Source organism: Dermacentor variabilis, chromosome 2, assembly GCF_050947875.1.
Source record: "Dermacentor variabilis isolate Ectoservices chromosome 2, ASM5094787v1, whole genome shotgun sequence".
In the NCBI taxonomy this organism is placed as follows: Eukaryota; Metazoa; Arthropoda; class Arachnida; order Ixodida; family Ixodidae; genus Dermacentor; species Dermacentor variabilis.
Window position 1 is genome coordinate 187,699,252 of NC_134569.1, and position 20,653 is coordinate 187,719,904.

Sequence of the window (20,653 nt, forward strand, 5' to 3'; positions counted from 1 at the left end):
GCTATGCTCCTCGCTCAACGTCGACCCTCAGTGTAACCAAGCGGGAGTCTTCAAGACCTACGAAAGACTTCGGCACCGCTATTACTGGCGGGGAATGTAGAATTTCCTTCGAAAGTTCTTCCGCTCTTGTCATGAGTGCCAACGCCGCAAAGCGCCACCGCACAACACCACCGGTGAACTCCAGCCTTTACAATGCCCATCCCGACCCTTTGATCGCGTGAGCATAGACCTCTACGGGCCACTTCCGTTGACTCCTACCGGCAACAGGTGGATAATCGTTGCGGTAGACAACTTAAGCCGTTATGCGGAGACTACTGCTCTACCAAATGTTACAGCGCAGGAGGTCGCCAGTTTCATACTTCGCCGTTTTCTCCTTCGTCATGGAGGTCCACGTGAACTTTTAGGCGACAGAGGCCGTGCCTTCTTATCTAAAGTCATCGAACAACTGTTTGCTGAATGCGCTATTGTTCATCGTAAGTGCACTGCTTATCACCCACAGACTAACGGTACCACGGAACACTTTAATCGAACTCTTGGTGACATGCTCGCCATGTATGTCTCACCTGATCACTCTAATTCGGACCTAGTTCTTCCGTTTCTCACCTACGCCTACAAACCGCGACTCAGGCCACTACCGGGTTCTAACCCTTTTACCTCCTTTACGGCCGTCATCATTCGCACACAGTTGACACCATTCTGCCCTAGTGGCCGGACCCATCCGAATGCCTGCCGATCGCGGAAGCCACCAGAAAACGCCGAGGAATGCCGCCAGCTGGCCCACCGATTCATCTCGGACGACCACAACCGTCAAAAAGCCGTTCACCACGCCCAGAACTCTACTCCCACTTTTCTCCCGGGCGCTCTCGTCTGGTTGTTAGTGCCACACCGGACGCCTGGGCTCGCTTCAAAACTCCTTCCGATGAACGACGGGCCGTACCGCGTCCTCGAGAGAACATCACCCGTTAACTACCAGGTTGAGCCGCTAACGCCGCCGTCCGACATGCAACGTCGTGACCGCGAAATCGTTCACGTTCAGTCTCAAGCCGTATCACCATTCTACCGTCCTTCCAGAAAACGAAGTCGCCAGGATGGCTCCTTTATTTCCGCGGGGCAATTGTAAGGAAGATAACCAACATGCGCACAGAGTCAGCAGCATCGGCAGCGTCAAGCGCGCGGCAAAGGCCCGAGCTCGGGAACTGCTCGGTGCATGCTAGAACCGGCGGTCGCTACGAACCCCGATAAATCTGCTTTATAATATATACAGAAGTGAAATTCGTTACAGACAAGTATGATTACACAATATAAACAAAAGCCTATAGAAATCACATAGTAACATTTAAAGATAAAAAATCAGCAGGACAGTGGCTGCGAGTAAACTATGGGGTTTTGCGTGCCACAACCACTATCTGATTATAAGCCATGCCGCAGTGGGGAAGTACGGAAATTTGGACCACCTGGGGTTCTTTACCGTGCGCCTAATTTTATGTACGCGGATGTTATCGCATGTCACCCACAAGGAATTGCGGGCTCCGTGGCCGGGATTGGATCCCGCGCAGCAACCAAACAAGATAGCAGCCAGTGAATGAGTGAATGAATCAATAAGCGAGTTAATGGGCAAAGAAAGAAAGAACCTTGGGTATCCCTTAAATGGCAATCTTAAGACGGTGCTTGCTTCATGAAGCATTCATCACCGAGGAGGTCTAAACAAGAGATCGTTATCTAGAAGTGAAAACTCGAGGACAATTGTGTGTTAGGGAGCTCATAAAAAACAAATATCTCATTTTGCAACCAGAAAATTGCATGACCGCAAGGCTTTTTTGAGGAGCAAATATTGTAAAGGCACCATTGTATTTCGAGAACATTGAACAAATTTGATTATACTGAAGAAACATTATTGAAGGAATTCGTTCGTCGTAAGCAAAATACAATACAACATCTCCGTATCCTAGCTTTGGATGCACTAGTGTTTTGCTGAGAAGCAGATTGTGAAACTAAAGAAAATCTAAAAAGATTAACGTAGGTCGCCGAGCATGCTGTCAACCTTGTTAACTACGTAGTCAGTATGGATTCCACAATATGAAGCCTTTTTGCTATGAAAAGGCAGATTGAAAAGTGTCATTTAGGCCAGTGCAACTAAAAAACTGTCACACTACAGAAGAGTACGCATTTCGGTTGGGTGGCTTATGATTACGAGCAATAACAAACAACGCTAAACAACAGGTCCAGTGAAGGGACACAGACAACAGCGCTGATGCGCTGTTGTCTGCGTCCCTTCACTCGTCCTCTTGTTTAGCGCTGTTTTTTATTGCTTGCTGTCATACTTCGTAAATACCCTTTCTGTAAAGAAAAACTTGCGAATCTAGCCACCACTTATTTCCTTTAGCCATTTAGTCAAGCATTTAGTACGTTTTCACGGAGCCAGGGAAGAGACATACTTTACACGAGCATAGCTCAACACAAGCAATCAAAGTAAATCCATGTATTCTTTGTTTTTTCTTCGCTCCAAAAGCACACACCTGCTAGGTGTTAATTCAGACAAGGTTTTCCGCATTCGTAGTGACCTCGAAGAGTTGTCACGTGTTCACCTACTGAGAACGTCCTTAAGGAACAGCGAACTTCTACTATGCTTGTACTTGTACATCACAAGGCTTCATGTGTAGGCGGACGTCCGGCGGCGAGTACTACATGCATACATTTCAGTGTGCGCTTTAGGCCAGATTACGATTCGCGCGGTGCAAAACTAACAAAAAACAGCGCAAAAGTTCTAAATTTGTGCTGAGCACAAAAATGCTGATTCTAGTTGCGCTAAACAAAAATAATTCCTTTCCTTCAACTGTCTGCGAAAGCTATTGGCTATAGTTTCTTCAAGCAAGCATATTTGCGCTATTTCCGAATTCCTATAATTTCTCTAGAGTAGACGGTCTCATGTCTTCAAAGTTGGAAAGTGTGTTATGACGAAAAAAGAGTATGAAAAGAGTACACAAAACAGGCACTTTGTACGTCTTCCTCGCTTCCGTAATACGTCTTTTTTGCCCTGCTTATTTAAAGAATGCTGCTCTGGTATGAGACAAATTGAGAAATACCAAATTGTTGAACCAGCGTTTCTGACACTGGTGTCAGACCACTGCGTAACAAACAGATCCATCGTCTTGTGCAACATATTGTACTGTCTGCCAACGCAAATGAGATGCAATCAATCAATAATATCGTTTTAACAGAGCAGCTGTTGCAGCTTGCCTTTCAGCTATGCCCGGAGAGCGCTCGAAACTCGGCGCAGCTATGCAAAGGGAAGTGAAGAGGAAAAAAGGCTAAGCGAGACTGGCAAAACAGGCAACGGCTAGGAGCCTCCGTCGTGGCGCAGCTGTTTGGGTGAAAAGGCGCACAGTGAGGTATTGGCTGCGCCTAGCGACGACCTATGCTCTGCCGTGCACGTGCAATCCTAGTTGAGCCACGCGGCGTCCACCGGCGGGATCAGCGTCCGATCCACCGATATGGGCAGACATATGAAGGTGCTTTCTCCCGAAGAAGGAGCGACGGCGAAGGAGGAGGAGGTGACCAATGAAAGGTCGAGCGCGGCCGCGGCATTCGACAGGTCCTTCTCTGCCGTGCGCAGTTTCGAAAGATGGAATCCGCTAGCCCGTAGCGCCAGCGGGAGCTTGCGCGCGAATGCAGTCAAGTTGTCGGCGGTGGCGCCAACGGCCGCCTCTGCCGCAGCACCTGCTTACGCAACATGGCAGCGCTGGCTGCTACCTCAGTGGCACAGCTGCTGGCAGACGTCGCAACCTACTGCCGCCACCACCTTAAACGTTCACGTTCGTCACCCCGTACATCCTCCAAATGCAGTTCGCAGTGGGTGCTGTGCAGGTATGGGGTATGTGGCAGTTCGCATGGTATGTGGCTGTGCAGCTGCTCAAACGAAATGTTCAAGCGTTTCTCAAACACATTTTGTCAAACGCCCCTCAATCAAACGCATACTAGGCCGAAAGGATCTTTTTGTGAGAGCAACGCAAGCAATCATTTCTTGGTAATCAACGCATTCCTGACTGTACCTTTCCGTTAGCGAATCACGGTGTTTCACGCTGTCTGAAAATAGCACGCAATAATTCTCTCAAAGTTTATTTTTTTAATACTATGCTTCACTGTCGCAAATATGTTTTGTACCCTCCGAACTATTTCTCAAAGAGACGGATGTCCGTGCATTCTCTCTACAAATTCCGTTGTTTCCCCGTGAAGCGGAAACGAGCACCTGTCGCATTTGCAGCTTGCACCTGCACCCCGATTCGTCCAGTGGGCTTCGCCACACGTGCTGCCGCTGTATTTCTTTTATTTATCCGAGGCACTAGTGTCAACTTTTTTCCATTCGGGCGTGCTTTTCTAGTATCTTTTTTTTTCTATTGTTTAGCCAACCAAACTCGACACATAAGTGTGTTACTCTGCCTGCAAACGCCTTTCCACCTCTTCATTCCTATGGCGCTGCTTTGAGTAGGTCCAACGCCACTGCTCTACCACAAAGTAAGTAAACGTTTATTTGAAATGTTTCCAGTACGCCGAGTAGAGTAGAAGAAGAAAAGCCTGCATTATCCGCGCTTATCTTCTAACCACACGATTATTCATTAAGAAGGTATGCAGTAGCAAAACCATTTTTTTAATTTTCTTTTATAGAGATTGTGCACTAAATGTGCAACATTTACATTCACATATCACGAAGGCCGTTTTCAAATACTCTCGCAGCTGCTAAATATATAGTAGTCATGACCACTGACCGAAGCACCGACTTGACCATCCACAAGATTTCAAGTGCTAGTAGTATACAAAACACCATGTGGTACGTTTATAAATTCTGTGTACATACACAAATTTTCTGGAAGGTAAGACGTGTTTTTTTATAGTTGAGTGCCCATGACCGTTATGGACCGTTTTCACAGTGATCCCATGTGTACCGCCATGCTTGCTCAAATGGTGACGTGCTCATTGCTTGCTTTAAGTGCCTCGGCGATACCATGCTTGCAATGAATACGCATGACGCCCCCGGTACGGCTAAACAAACCTGCGTTTCGGCGGATATCATTGACAGTAACTACTGCGCGCTACTTTCAGGAAAGCTTCACAGGGCATCTAAGAACATTTGGAGCTCATTTTCGTGCAAATGCAGCGAGCAGTGAATACAGGCCGTCTTGTGCTTTTACTAGAAGCGAGGCTTGAAATCTATTCCAAGCTGTCCATACTGTCCGCTTCTGAAGTAAACCATGATCAGTCTTTTGTTTCCCTTTCTTGAATTGTCTATTACTTAGAATCAAAAATGTGACTTAGGTCACATTTTTGACACAACAATATCGTTCCGTGTCATCACTATGTGATTGTCGATTCTCTACCTAATCACCCACACGTGTGCCTAGTAGCGGTAGATTTGTTCTTTCCGGGTACCAGGCTTGGAATGCGGTTGTTCTGTACGCAGTGATTCCTTGTAGCTAAGAGGTATACTGGCTTGTCACTCACTTACTCTGTCCATGTTCACAGTAATTTGGATCAAGAGTGTGCCCATACATACTTTTGATTCAAGAACGACAATGTGGGCGTGAATGTGAGTAGGGGTGTATGAATGTAAATTTCCCCTTCTTACCTGCCCCCCATGCTTCCACAAAAAAATTGTAGAGAAGAGAGTGTGAGCAAATGCCCACATAATGTTCCTAGTACTTGGTCAGGGGTAAAAAATTATTCGAAAAAAATGTTCTACCATTGCAAAAGTTCGCTTGTGCTAGATGGTTATCTGACACCGTCTTAGGGGTTTATAGAGCAAAAAGAAAAGAACAAAGATAAAGAAAGCATGACTTACAGGAGAGGTGCTACAATCAAGCAGCTAGCAAACCGTTATTCAGCACGGTAAAATATTGTAGAAGTTGTTTTTTCTAAGCTTCTCTATTAGCATTGTAAAAAATCTGTAAGCAGATTCATCGAATTTTAATCTGGAGATGCATGTGAGAATACCACAACTGTCGCTCTAGTACACCGAGAGCAGCCTAATCAATATAGCATGCACATCACATTTAGAGCTCACGTTAGCATTGTCATTTATCTGGACCATGTTTACTTCTCTTCAAAATTTTCTACCACGACGTATAACGTCCACAAAATTTCTGAAGGATCAACACTCGGAAGCCCTGTTTCTTTCAGTGCTTAACTGAATTTGATATTCACAGACGCACAGGGCTGCAGAAAAGGCATCTAGGTTCATAGCTTTTGCCAGGGGAATATTTCCTTCCTGATAGGCGGTATAAAGGTGCCCATAAGCGCAAACGGCAATAATTTCTAGTACACTCGTTGTCTAGTGAACGTAGCAATCTTGATGCTTAATTTTGGCTATTACAGGAAGCGAAATTACAAAATATACGGTGATAAAGACTTACCCCTCGGTTTCGCTCATACGAGGCGAGAAACTGACCGCGCCAGGAAGTGGCATTACTTACTCCCTTAATCACAGTGTAACGAGCGGCACTTTGTTGAGCGAACGTTCGCGGAGTTGAAGTCCTTTCTTTGGAGGTTAGGGACGCACAGTTGGTGGATAAGGGCATAAGTTTTAACCTCGAGGAGAGCAATGCTTCAGGTAACCTTGCCAACACGGGCAGTTATTAGGTAGCCCCCGTTCATGAACTTCAATACATTCTATTCTATTTCTTATATCCTTCTTACATTCTCCTATATTTTTTTCACGTCCGTCACTTGCAGCTCACTACTGCACAGGTATGCTCTCTATCGCTCCACATTTTGCAGCTGGACTAGAGCACAGCGCTTTAACAATCACCCAGTAACCTTGCTTACAGCATATCGTATGGTGGCAAACCTAAAGGTTTGACATTCGTGCACTTCCTGTTCAGGCAACATAAAGCGAGAACGCCGAAAGTGCAGCCTCGTTTATCTAGGACAATCCGCTGCGCGAAAATTGCCTGTACAGTGCGTTCCTAATTTTGGAGGCTTTTTAAAAAATTAAACGCCTCAATAATGTACTTGTGTTACGTCACACCAGATGATTTACCTGCTCAGGCGGACATCACTTGCAGGGAAAACCAACGCAGTCGACTACCTTAAGATAATTCCGCAAGAATATTTTAGCTAGAAATTTCGCGGCACATGATTATATTAGAAATTTGAACGTTATCTTCATACAAATCTAGTTCCTTCTTGTTACTTCTCAAAATTCGCATTTAAATCAAAATAACAGCCTTAAAGCCATTTCTTAAGTACACTTTGACACTTATTACGTACACTTACACTTACGTATACTTAGTACACTTCTTAAGTACACTTTAAGTACACGTTAAGCACGCTAAACTAAAGCGTGGCTGGCGGCTCAGCGCCTCTGTGAAGTAATGGGAAGGGGTAAAATGAAGATTGACCATATCATGTTATGAAAAAGATGGCCTTGCCCCTGCTGCTGCATTGACTGTGCGTACAATGGAGAGCTACACTCATGGCCAATTTGTATCACCTTGCTGGAAATTACAAGCACGACGGTAGCTCCATTTTACTTAAAAAATTTATACTACAGTTTAATTTACCGAAGAATTATGCTTCTCGGGGACCCGCGCGCTATCAGGTAAATCGAACGACTAAGCGAAAGTTGTGGGTTCGATCCCCACCTGCTTCAAGTTGCTTTTTCATCCACTTTCATTTCCAATAAATTATCGTTTCTTTTTTTCGTTTACTAAGGACAAGTTCCCCTGTGTTGTCCTTGGTGTCATTGTTTGTTGGCTTTTTATGACATGACTAATTAAAATCGGGCCCCTAGGTTAATCCACTTCTTTATCATTTAATAAATAATGAGGGCCTCGAATCCGGCAACATTGCTGCCTTCAGGTAGCATGTGTTGGTTTATTGAGTCGCCTTCACCCAAAAATCTCACGTTCTCGTGACGCCTGCGGCAGAAAGGACGTTTCACGTCCGACGTCAACGTCTGTGAGTGGTGCCCAATTCTTACCCTCTCTTTTGTCGTTCGTTCCACCAAAAAAAAATTGCCGACGATTACATTACTTCCTAATGCGAAATGTGAGCGCAGCAAATAAGCTGTTTCACCTTTTCGATAGATTGAGGCAAAGAAATCTAGCAACACATGTATGCGCTATCACAGAATTTTTTTTTTATTTTTCACACGTATTCCTTTAACAAATACTCCACTAACAGTTCTTGACAGTCATGAAGAAAGCTTTGTGGTCGGAGAAATAGACTGATATATGTTCGACTTGGTACACCAATGCTTGATTCTCAAAGACGAGATGTATACAAGTGCCTCGCGAGGTTGTCACAGCCGTGGGACGCGTTACGAGCGAGAGGAACGGGATGTTCTCCCTCATAAGTGTTATGAAATTGCTGTTTGTCTTTATGTCAAGCCGCCACCGATCTGGCTCTCTGATTGCCACCGCACAGGGCGAACGGCAGCGGCAATTTCGGCTCGGGCGGTGCACATATACAGATCCGCCGCCACCGATCTGGCTCTCTCATTGCCACCGCACAGGGGTTGCATTGGAGGAGGAGCGAAGAAAGGAACGAAGTTCGAGCCGGCGCTTTGACAACCGGAGACTCGCAGGAAGAGGGGGGAGGGGGGCGGCGTGTACACCCAGCGGCAAACAATGGGGGCAGAAGCGCGCGCAGCAAGCGGACAACACGATAAAGGGAGAAGGGAAGAGATAGCAGCGACTGACTGATGCCGCTGACGCCGATAGTGAGTCAACCCCAGCTGCGGAGTTGGTTTCAGGAACAACGAATAACCGGCGCGTCGGCAACTGAAGAGCACCCTATCCGCCACACAAGAACAGGGGGGGGGGGACCCTTTCCTCCTCTTTCTGCATGGCGGCGACGGTGTTCTATGCAGTCACGTTATCTTGACTCTATAGCGGCGTCAGCGGCATCCAGCGGTATCAGTCGATCGCGGCTAGCGCTGGGGGGATGAAAGGAGGGCGGAACTGGTTACGAGGCCGACGACGACGCCGACGCGAAACCCAGGAACGGACGCCAAAGAGCTGCGCTCTAAAAAAAAATTGGCGGGACGAAACTGGGGGGTGGGTGGGATTGGCTTTCTGTAATTGGGGCCAATCCACTCTGTGATGTTGGAATGCCAGCGAAGCTGCTGTTGTGCTCCCAAATTCGCCCCATTCTATGGTGTGAACGTGGTTAGACAGAAAATCTAAACGAGTGCACCAAACAAAACATGGTTTACGGGGCACAGTTCGAAGGAGTGCACAAAACAAAACACTTTGGTTTTCCAGTTTGTGATTGGCCATACTTATTAGTTAATTAGCCGAGCAAACAAACATGCGGCTGACCGTTTCCCTCCCGTAGAAACCCATATAATGAAAGCAGACGGGAATTTCACATTTACAACTTTACTGTCAACAAACTAAAGATGAAAAGTAAATGAAGCTCGCCGTAATGATAGAGCCGTCTGAGCGGCCAATTGCCATATAATTTTTTGGTATAGCTTTGATAAAACAAGAGTTACAGGCATTTTCTGCAGAGCATTCGCGATAAAGTTGGTTTTGACACAAGCTACTTTTCTCACTACCCGTACTTTAGCCACACCAGACACGCCCCGTCCTCCCCTTACGAGAGAACACATGCAGCTCATATACACCCGGGCTCGAGGTAAACAGCTTCACGGTAAAAACATAGAAAGGCGCGTCAATCTTTCGTACGTGGTAACAGTGTTGCAGTTTGTACGTACCAAGAACGAATAGGTCGAATAAAGCTCAAAATTCTGTAACGAAGAAGCGCCGGTTAGCCCGGCACATCACCAGGGCTTTACGCACGGGGTCGGTTCTAACTGCTCGCAGGGTTTTGACTACCGCACCGAGTTCGACCTCTCACTCCTCGTGTACCCTGTCAATAAACACCTTGACATTTGCTGGAGAGTGCAGCGTACGACTCTATCAACGCTGGAACTTCGAAGACGAACCTTTCAACCATCTCGGCCCATGCCGGACGATCCTGCCCAGCCTTCTTGAACCCTGCCTGATGATCCAGCTCAACAAGCTGCAGTCATGGCACCAACTGTCATCTGTCCGGGCGTGCTTTGACAGCGGCATCCTGCTATTTTTGCGGGTACCTGTGATCAGGACGTCGAGGACTGCCTCACCTTGTACGAAAGAGTCAGCGCGCACAACCACTGGGACAATACGGCAAAGCTCAACCATGTAATTTTCTAAGTGAGTAACGTTCCCCATTTGTGGTATCGTAACCATGAATCCGACATTCCAATATGGTCGGCGTTCAAGACAAACTTCACAGAAGCCTTTGTTCGTCCTGCTGTCCGCAAACTCCAGGCCGAACAACGCCTGCACGGACGCGTCCAGCAACCAGGTGAAAATTTCACCAGCTACATCGAGGACTTCTGTCGTTAATCTGTACAACAGAGCCGACGCAACGATGCCAGAAGCCGACAAGATCAGGCATATCTTCAAGGGAATCGGGGACGAGGCCTTTCAAGTGTTTGTGGCGCGAATCCCGACCACAGTGTCTGTCGTCTTTGCACTGTGTAAGAGTTACGACGAACTTAGAAAGCATCGAGTAGTCCCACGACATGCGTCCTCAGAATTCAACGCTGTCTCAGGTCTGAAGCTAGATGTTGATGAGTCACCTCTAATGTACGAGATAAAGGAATTCGTACGAGAAGAAGTTGCTCGACATCTTTCCCTGGTGCTCTTTACGAGCGCGGAGCCATACTCTCCATTCACAGTGGGGTTACAGAGCGTCATCAAGCAGCAAGTCGCCGACTGCCTGCCAGCTGTTATTCAATCACCTACCCTCGCGGCGGCCCTGACGTTCACTAACGTCGCTGCGACGCCGCCCTTCGCTTCACGTCCGCCTCTCCAAGTTGTTGCATGACTGCCCCTGATTCCTTTCTAATCGCCACCTCCACAGCTACCACGTCAGCCAAATCATTTGCGCACCGCGCACAACCGCTCCATTTGTTACCATTTTGGTATTCCGGGACACATTGCGCGCTTTTGTCGACGCCGGATGCTGCATATTTATAATAACCGCCCACCCATGAGCACTTACGCCCTTCGACAGCTACAATCTGCTGTGCCACCGGATAAAACCCCTGTTCTCAACAATGCTCGTCGTTCCCCATCACCACGCCGCCGCTCCAGCTCACCGATGAGACGCCGGCAAAGCCCTCTACCTCAGGGCAACTAAGTGTCGCCGTTCCCGAGGCGAGAACTGCGTCCCCTTCGATTTGCCAAAGGCCTCGAAATAACCGCTGCAACTTTATTGAGGTATACGTCGAAGGGATTCGAACATTCGCACTGGTCTATACGGGCGCAGCAATTTCGGTGTTACAAGCAGCACTTTGCCGACGAACAGGAAAAGTAACGACGTCACTTTCGAGGTGTATTTGGCACTGCGAGCGCACAGCCTGTCAAACAATTGGGAGCCTTCACTGCCCGTGTTTTCATCGAGGAGTCGCTTCATGCCATTGAATTAATTGTGCTGCCATCCTGCTCCCGTGATGCCATCCTATGCTGGGATTTCCTTTCGTCAAAAAATGTCAACATTGACTGTGCCCGCGCCGAGGTAGTTGTCTTTTCTTGCCAATGCAGACATGGACCTCCAAGATCCTATGACGTCTACAAAAATGCTTGTGGTTGAAGCTACTGATATCCCTCCTCAGTCAGCCGCCATGGTCTCCGTATCTTGCGCATCAGCCCGTCACGCAACCGTGCTATTCACGCCATGTGACTTCTTCGTCCGTCGCCGTTCCCTTCCGTTGCCCTTAGCCGCCATCGCCCTCAGTGCCGGCCTTGGTGTCATGTGGGTGTGCAATGTGCCTTCTCTGCCGATGACTATGCGTCGCGGAATGTGCCTCAGTTGCGTGCAAACTGTGGATTCTTCAATGCTCTTCGATGGTCCCGATGGCGCACATTCGATGTCCCTCGCCGCCCTCGACAGTGCCAATCAACCGCCGTTGGAGGGCTTCCGTACGTAAATCTCCGGTGATCAGTCAACCACACAACGCGCGCAACTCATCAGCTTGCTACGCGAATTTACCGCCTCCTTCGACTGCCATCAACATTATCTTGGCCACACCACCACAGCATCGACACCGGTTCGCACGCCTTACTTCGTCAGCGTCCTTACCGTGTCTCAGCTTTTGAACGCCGTATCATCGACGAAAAAATGAGCGATATGCTTCGGCGTGGCGTGATTCAGCCGTCCCATAGCCCGTGGGCGTCGCCAGTTATTCTCGTAAAAAGAAAGATGATTCTATTCGCTTCTGCGTAGATTACGGACGCCTAAACAAAATTACGCGCAACGACGTACATCCCCTACCGCGCATGGACAATGCTCTTGAATGTTTGCAAGGTGCTGAGTTCTTTTCCTCTTTTGATTTGCGGTCTGGATATTGGCAAATCCCCATGGCAGAGGCTGATAGCTCGAAAACCGCCTTCGTTACACCGGACGGATTATACGAATTTGATGTCATGCCATTCTGCCTATGTAATGCGCCCGCTACTTTCCAGCGTGTGATGGTCAGCATCTTGCGCGGCCTCAAGTGACACACGTGTTTGTGCTACCTAGATGATGTCGTTGTGTTCTCACCTGATTTGCCGACTCACCTCCAAAGACTAAGAGAGGTATTATGCTGCCTTCCTAAGGCAGTTCTGCAGGTTAACATTAAAAATGCTTCTTTGCTGCCCGTAAGCTTACCATCTTAGGTCACTTCGTATCCCAAAGAAGGCTTGCTTCCGCATCCTGCAAAAGTCCATGCAGCTGCGGAGTTCCACAAACCCACCAACCTGAAGACACTATGCAGGCTCATCGGTGTCTGCTCCTGCTTTTGCCGCTTTGTGAAGAACTTCGCTATGATCATCGCCCTTTGAACCAACTGCTGGCTGGAGAAAACGCCGTACTCGCCTTGTCTAAAGCATGCGATGGCGCATTCATGACCCTTCGCCATCTGCTGACCTCTCCTCCTATTTTGCGACATTTTAAGCCCACTGCCCCAACTTAGTTCCATACGGATGCTAGTGCAGTCGGCCTTGGGGTGGTTCTTGCCCAACGTAAGCGTTGTCTTGAAAAATACTTCGTTGCTTACGCTAGCCGCGCGCTGGCAAAGTCGGAGCTGCACTACTCTGTTACAGAAAAGGAGTGTTTAGCCATACTCTGGGCCCTTACGTAATTTCGACCTTACTCATACACCCGCCAATTTGGTGTAGTAACGGACCACAATGCGCTGCGCTGCCTATTATAAGTGAAAGACCCCTCTGCCCGCTTCGTACGATAGGCGCTACGTTTGCAAGAGTAGAACATGCGGGTCGTGTATCGCTCTCGACGCAAGTATATCGATGCTGACGCTCTCTCCCGCTCGCCCATTTCACCTGACGCGCACTGTCTTTGCCCACTCAACTTTGTCCAGTCAGCACTTGCCATCGACGACATGAGTTTTCAGCAGAGCAAAGACCCGTGGATTTCTTTGCTTTTGGAGTTTCTCGCTGATCCTGCCAGTGTTACAGCTTCTAGGACGCTACGGCGGCAGGCGCATCACTGTTGTTCGCGACCAACTCCTCTACCGTCGCAACTATCTCCCCAAGGGTCGACAATGGCTCCCCGTAATACCGCGTCATCTTCGGGCTGATTTATGCGCATCGTTTCATACTGATCTCCAATGTGCACATGGTGGCATGATAAAGGCCTCCATTCGCCATAGGCTCCGGTATTACTGGTCTGGCATGTACAACTTCGCTCGCAAGTATGTCCACTGCTGCCTCGACTACACGCGCCAAAAGTCAGTCCCTACTTCCACTGCCGCCCATTTGCAGCCGCTTCCTTGTCCGTCACATCCTCTTCATCGCGTAGGAATCGACCTTTACGGTCCACTTCCTTGTACCGGGGCTGGAAACCGCTGGATTATTGTTGCAGTGGGTCATCTCACACGCTATGCAGAAACCGCTGCACTTCCATCTGCCACTGCCCAAGATGTTGGATCATTCATACTGCGGCATTTTGTTCTTCCTCACGGAACCCCTCGGGAACTTCGTGGTGATCTAGGCCGCGCTTTCTATCTGAAGCCCTGACGTCGCTTGTGAAGGAACGTCCCATCATCCACAGGACCACTAGCGCATACCATCCGCAAGCGAACGGGTTGACAGAGCGTTTCAACCGTACTCTTGGCGACATGCTCGCCATGTACCTCGCGTCCGACCATTCTAACTGGGACGCTGTGCTTCCGTTTGTCTCGTTCGCTTATAATACTGCCACTCAAGTCACCAGTGGTTTTTCCCCGTTTTTCTTACTGTAAGGCCGCGGACCATCCTGCACCATCGATATCATTCTAGCCTACCAGCCTGATTCATCAGAATGTGTTCCTGTCTCTCAATCTGCGCAGCATGCTGAAGAATGCAGAAAACTCGCGCGCTGTCTTACCACCGCTGATCAGACACACCAGAGGCTTCGTCGTCCTGGCTCTGACCATGCAAGCTTCCCTTTCGATACATTGGCTTGGCTATAGGCTCCAGCTTTAGCTCTTCGCCTTTCTTCTAAGCTGCTTCTACGATATCATGGACCTTACCGTGTTATTGCACAAACATCCCCCGTGAACTATGTCGTCGAGCCTGTGTAGCCTGGGTAGCTGTATCCTGGTCAGCGCCGTCGCGGTCGCGAAACTGTTCCCGTAGATCGGCTCAAGCCCTTCTAAGATCCCTCTATGCTACCTTATGCTTAAAGCACCAGGATGGCGCCTATTTCTCCAGGGGACAAATGTAACGAAGAAGAAGCGCCGGTTAGACCGGCGCTTTTCCAGAGCATGAAATGTAACGAAGAAGTGTCGGTAAGTCGGGCGCATCACCAGCGCTTTACGCACGGGGCAGGTTCTGACTGATCGAACGGTTTTGACTACCGCACCGAGCTGGACTTCTCACTCCTTGCGCATCCTCTCAATGAACACATTGGCAGTTCTTTCTTTTCTTCAGCACCTACGTCGAGGTGCGCCATCATTAGGCGTGGGACGTGTCACAGACAGACTTGCAGACGATGGACGGACGATACACGGAGAAACAAGAAAAACTTGATTTATCCAACACTTCAAAACAGTACACTAACACACATAGAGAAGTAACAAAAGCTTCCTATTCAGCTACCATAGCTCAGTAAACACTTCTTTCTCAGCTGCCAAAGTTGACACAACACTTAACACTTTAACTCTAAGCTCACTCTTCACGACTTCCCATAAGCCGGGGTTGCCTCCTTCAATGCTCCAAACCTGATCTAAGAACCAAATAACAACATGCAGCACGCCGAGCGCGTGGCCCGAAAATTCTAGCAACGGGTGGCGGCGCTGAAAAATTCAATTGGCACCACAGCGCGCGCTAAGTTGCTTCACACTGCCGCTTGTCTTCTTCAAAGAGCTCGAGCCTTCTCTCAGCGTCTGACCACGCACGCGCTCCTTCGTCTAGGTCGCCGAGAAAAAAGGGCCTGGGCCATGCTCTGCAACGCGCTCGCGGGTGCGAGGGCCTTCGAGTTTGTTCGCGAAAGTTATCGTCTTTCTGTTTCCCAGCGGGCCGCGCTGAAAGCGTCCGACGTTACCCATGGCAGCCTTACAGGTTGCTTCTAGTGACAACGCTGGCGTACATTTCAGTGAGCAGAGGAGGCGTGATGCCGATAATTCACGGAATATGCAGCCGTTGCTTGTCGAGTAGGACGTTTTAATGACCACGTTGGTTGCGGATGTCGATCACGCACTTAATTGTTGTGCCGCGGTGGTTGCGGTTACGACAGTTTGCGGCAGCTTTCAATGCGATGGCAATTGCTTTGGGGCCCTATTACATTTTAAAACTATTCCGATCTCTTTTTATTCCAATATCCTGACTTCAAAATTACGTAACCACCGTCGCCGAGCATCGGGCGGTGACCCGCACTCAGTGCATGAGCGATCGGCGGACAGCCATCTTCTATTCCCTTTCAAACGTGGCAGTCTCCGACTATTCAGAAAAAGAAGTCAGTTTTATTCGGCCCAATAATGGGCCGTATAACGTAAAACTATTCCAATATGTTTTTATTCCAATCTCCTGACGTCAAATTTGCGTAGCCACCGACGCAAGCATTGGACGGTCATCCGCAGGGTTCTCTGAACAAACCAATGAAATGCTCACCTCGTGCTTGGGAGGTCACTTTTGTTTGCTTGAAAAACAAATAACATTGCCTCAGCTGAGCGGCTTGTGTTATCTAATTGGCTCACAAGAGGCGAGGAGCATGCTCAAGTGGAGAAGGATTCGATGGGGCCCAGCCACAGCACTGAATGTCGATAACCAGATGAAGCGGGTGGTGCAGGCGTCTGCGATTGGTCCGCTTTCTCTTACTTAGCTTGCGGTGGCTCGTCGACAATCGCGGCGGCATGCAATGGAAGCTTAAGTATGATGCTAAAACGGATCCTCAGCAAAGAAGAGTTGGCAGAACGAGGTCGTAAACGTGCCTAAAGTTCTCGAAAACGTTACAAGGCCACGCAAAAAAGTTTTATTGTACGCAAATAAACCCATGCTCACCGGCAGGGGCGAGTAGCCAGTGCCGGAGCGATCGGCGGCAGCTATCTTTTATTCCTTTCGCAACGGGGCAGCCTGCGGCTATTCCAAAGAAAATTCAGTTTTGTTCAGCATATTAATGCTTGTTTAACGCGTACGCGCCACCTTGACAAGGTAAGTTATTGCGGTTTTGTGACGTCGCGTGGGAGGCAGGTGAAGTGGGTGCAGCCCGAAAAATTTTGACCAATAGCCGAGGGCTAATGGCAAAAAAGGCGTCGAATCGAAAATAACTATTTTTGTTTTGTTAGGTCAAATTCTGCATAATCGGTGTGCACACGTGATATCAGATTGGGAGCTATCGCGGTTTTCGTGACGTCGCGTGACAGGCAGGTGAAGCGGGCGTGGTCCAAAAAAATTTTTTGACCCATCGCGGTGGTCTGATTGAAGAATTGGAATAGAAAATTTTGGAATAGTTTTACGTTATAGCGCCCAATGTCTCTTTAACGCGTAGACGTCAATGTGACGTGACGCGCTTTCGCGGTTTTGTAGCACCGCTTTACAGAGAGCCGTAGTCGAGGCAGCCCGAAATCTTCTGGCCAATAGCTCAGGGCTATTGGCAAAAAAACATAGAAACAGAAATATTTTTCGTTTTTTGTGTGTGTAATCATGCATAATTAGCGTGCACACGTCATATCGCATGGGTAGCTATCGCCATTGTCTTTATGTTACATGATAGACAGGCAAAGAGGGGGTGGGCCGCAAATTTTTTTCACCATTCGTGCAAGGCTGATTGCAGAAGTAAAACAAGTTTACTTTATAGCCCCCTTGGTTGACATATAATTTGAGAATCTGGGGCCGAATTCACAAAGGTTCTCGTTCGTAAGTGTTGTTTTTCATTTTCTGTTCGCCTTCCTACATCATCATTGGCTGGTACGAACGCTTTCAGCGTGACAGCGTTTTCTGAATTCGGGGCCTGAAGCGGACAAAAACTGACAGCTAGAACTGCTTCGTAACAGGGTACCACGCAAATTATCCATGATAAGTTGCCCGCGCCTTCTTCAAAGACCGGTGGGTCAACGTTTTTTTAAGAAATGCTAGGGGTTAAATTTCTGTGGTCATTTCTCAGGCGGCAAAAGACGGCCTCGGAGAACCGCTCCTAGAGTCTGGCACCCCATCATTCGCTCAAGGTGGCTTTATAGCTGTGGAGTTTATTATGGAGCCCACAGTCCAACTCATTTTGTTCTAAAAATTTAATTTATAATCGCAAGGAGGATGTGTTCTCTGCTGGGCTTACTTTTACAGGTAATTTGATAACTGATTTTACATGAAAACAGTTGATTTGGGAGGTCGGGAAGGGTTTAAAGTGTTAGAAGGGAATGTGCATGAAAGAAACTGCTGGACTTATGAATTAAGTGGCCGTTCATTTGATTCCGCGCTAAGAGTTCGAACAGCAGACTTTCGAATAGCTGCCGTTTCCAGTCGCAATCCCTGAAGGTGAACTGGATCCAAAACTTTTGCTGTTGACATCCTTCTCCTTGGTTGATGCCAGACAAATCTATGTAGCGGCGGCGATTTAAGGCTGTGCTGTTCTCTCAACTTCTAGAAAACTGCAGTTCTTCGGTTTATTTGTGCAAAGTCGTACCAAAAGATGCATAATTCACCCTGCTCCCTCGCTAATTGCCTGGGAAGGAGGGGGCACGGTCCCCGGAAGAATTTCAGGAAGGACTTGAGCATATAGCCATACACTCCCCTCTCCCGCCCTGTAGCCAGTGCCTATATACTTAACAGAAGTAATAATCCAGGTTTTTAGTCCTCCCTCTCGAGGGTAAAGGTTTTCTCCATTTTGTCGTCCGACACCTGCCGCCAGAGACGGTCTACGCAAGTCCTGCCGCTAAGGATTAGCGGCTATATGTTCGCAGGAAGCTTCAGACAGGATGGAAGCGGCCATTTATTAAGCTTGGAGGCAATTTGTATTTAGAAGAACTATTTGCTAGAAATACACAGTGCGATGCAAAGTCTATGTGGAGCGCCTAGGAAGACACTATTTCAGCAGAGCCGATTGTGCATAGCACCTCAGGTTGTGTCGAGAACGCCAACACGGGGCAGCGCCTACTTGGGGTAACGGGTTCTCAAGCGCTCCATGCAGTGCCCCAAGCATGTAAAGACCTATCACCACCGAGTGGCTTGGAGGGTAGTCACCCGGCACACCAATTACCAATCCTGTGCCCAGATCGTAGTGTGAGTGGTGCGCCAACTATTCCAGTGTTGCACTTCGTCTTCACACCCTTTGTTTTTCTCAGTTGGCGGTTTTGCTCCTCTCTCTAAAAACAACATGCAAGAAAGCGCAACAAGGGAGAGGGTCACAAACGCATTGGAATCGTACCCCATGCAAAGCCCCAGAGCCCAAAACAATGGACACAATAAGATTGATAATAAACATGCAGCACCAGCAAACTAACGCGTCCAGGCGATTGACCTATACTGGGTGGCCCGTCCGATGCTCCCAATAGCGCACATCCTTTGGAAAGACCAGTAGCGTAGTAATTGTGGGCCATACGTCAAAGAAACTTGTCAACGTGGTGTTTTGACTCGCGTACATTTGTCGAGTAAATGCTTGCTGAGAGAGGGGTTCTCAAGACGCTCAATTGGCAATGGTCTCAATATCGGGTTCTCACAACGGTCGCGATGGGAACAATGCGCGAAGTCAATAATGGGCACGGCGTTCATGCGTTCTCTGCCGATAAAACGCCTGGCCCGCTCACTACAGGAGCCAGCGGGGGACGCTGGCCTCTTAGATGACGCTGTAAAACGACCCCACGAGATGGACGTGGCGAAGCACCGACATCGACACTTCTTGAGGTCAGCTTTGTGCACTAATGGGCGCTAATCACGTCGTCATGCGCTACCAGTCTGCTGCGTGCCACAGGCTCGCATGTACATCTGGTTACCAGTAATCGCTTTTGTCCTACTTGATCCCGCCTGAAAACCCGCCGTCGCCGCAACAGCCACTCGCCACTGACAACCAGTTTCGTTATTGTGTTTCCCACGCCAAGGAGGACCACCTACCACATACCGCTTACCGTGAACTGCTCTTTCATTGCAGCCGCTTCCTTCCGCGGAACCAAAGGGCAGGAAAAGGTGAATTCTAGCTCCCAGAGATAAAACTTGCGTTTTTCTAGCAGCAGGCTTTTAACAAGGTAATTATTGTAATTGTTGTATTTAGTAAATAAATTTCTTGTTTCTTTTGGGAAATTATGTCGGCTTCGGCACATCATTTATCGGCACAGATATGATTAGAGTGCATTTTGTAGGCTTATTTTATGAGTTGAAAAAAGGACGCGCTATAATATAAACTCCTGGAACTGTCGATGTCTCTGGCAAGCTACATCTCATTATTTACATATTGCTCTGAGCATCTGTGCATTTAGCAGATTCAGACTTCCTTACTAAGGAACCATATTCACCTGGAAGTGAGCACGGAGGTCAGGTATAGTAGTGAATCTTAATAAAGGGCAAATCAGACATCCACCGGTTCGTAGCTATTGCTACAAAGGAAACCCATACGGGTTCCCCGAAAGAAAAGCCTGAGTTGAAGAAAAATTCGTCCTGGTCCAGGACGAATTTTTCTTCAACTCTGAAGCTTTTCTTTCGAGGAACCCGTATGGGTTTCCCTTGTAGCATTTGCTACGAACGGGTGCATTTCTGATTTGCCCTTTATTAATTACTTCTCTCTAGCTTGCGGGTTTCCGCAGGACTACTACGTCAGTAGGGAATCTTGCGCTGGCTTTCCTGTTGCCCTATAGCCCTAGACCTGTCTGTCTGTCGGTTTCTTTGGTCTTCTGTTCTAGCTGTTGGCATTCATGGTGCAGCAACTCATCGCATTTTTTTGTCAATAATTTTCCGGCTGATGGCAGAGAAAGCGCTCCATGAATGCTTGTCTTTCAAGGTAAAAGGAAGACGGGGCTCCGCCCTTTTCTACATTCGTTCAGCTGTTGTAACCTCTGACGCCGCATATATGACCGCTTTGACAAAATATAAATAACAGTGAGCAAGCACGTTGGTGTGCCATAATATAAAAATATTCCAACCTGTTTCTTTTTCAATCTTCTGACATCACATCTACACAACCACCGGCGCAAACATCGGGC

At 48.2% G+C, this 20,653-nt stretch overlaps 1 protein-coding gene across 1 annotated transcript in view; it reads left to right on the plus strand.

Moving 5' to 3' along the window:
* Positions 1-4,385: 4,385 nt before the first annotated feature.
* Positions 4,386-20,653, plus strand: part of LOC142573002 (uncharacterized) — a 99,492-nt gene continuing 83,224 nt past the window's right edge. Inside the window, exon 1 of the mRNA XM_075682488.1 lies at positions 4,386-4,512. The gene's annotated coding sequence lies outside the window, so the exon portion shown is untranslated. The remainder of the gene's footprint in view (positions 4,513-20,653) is intronic.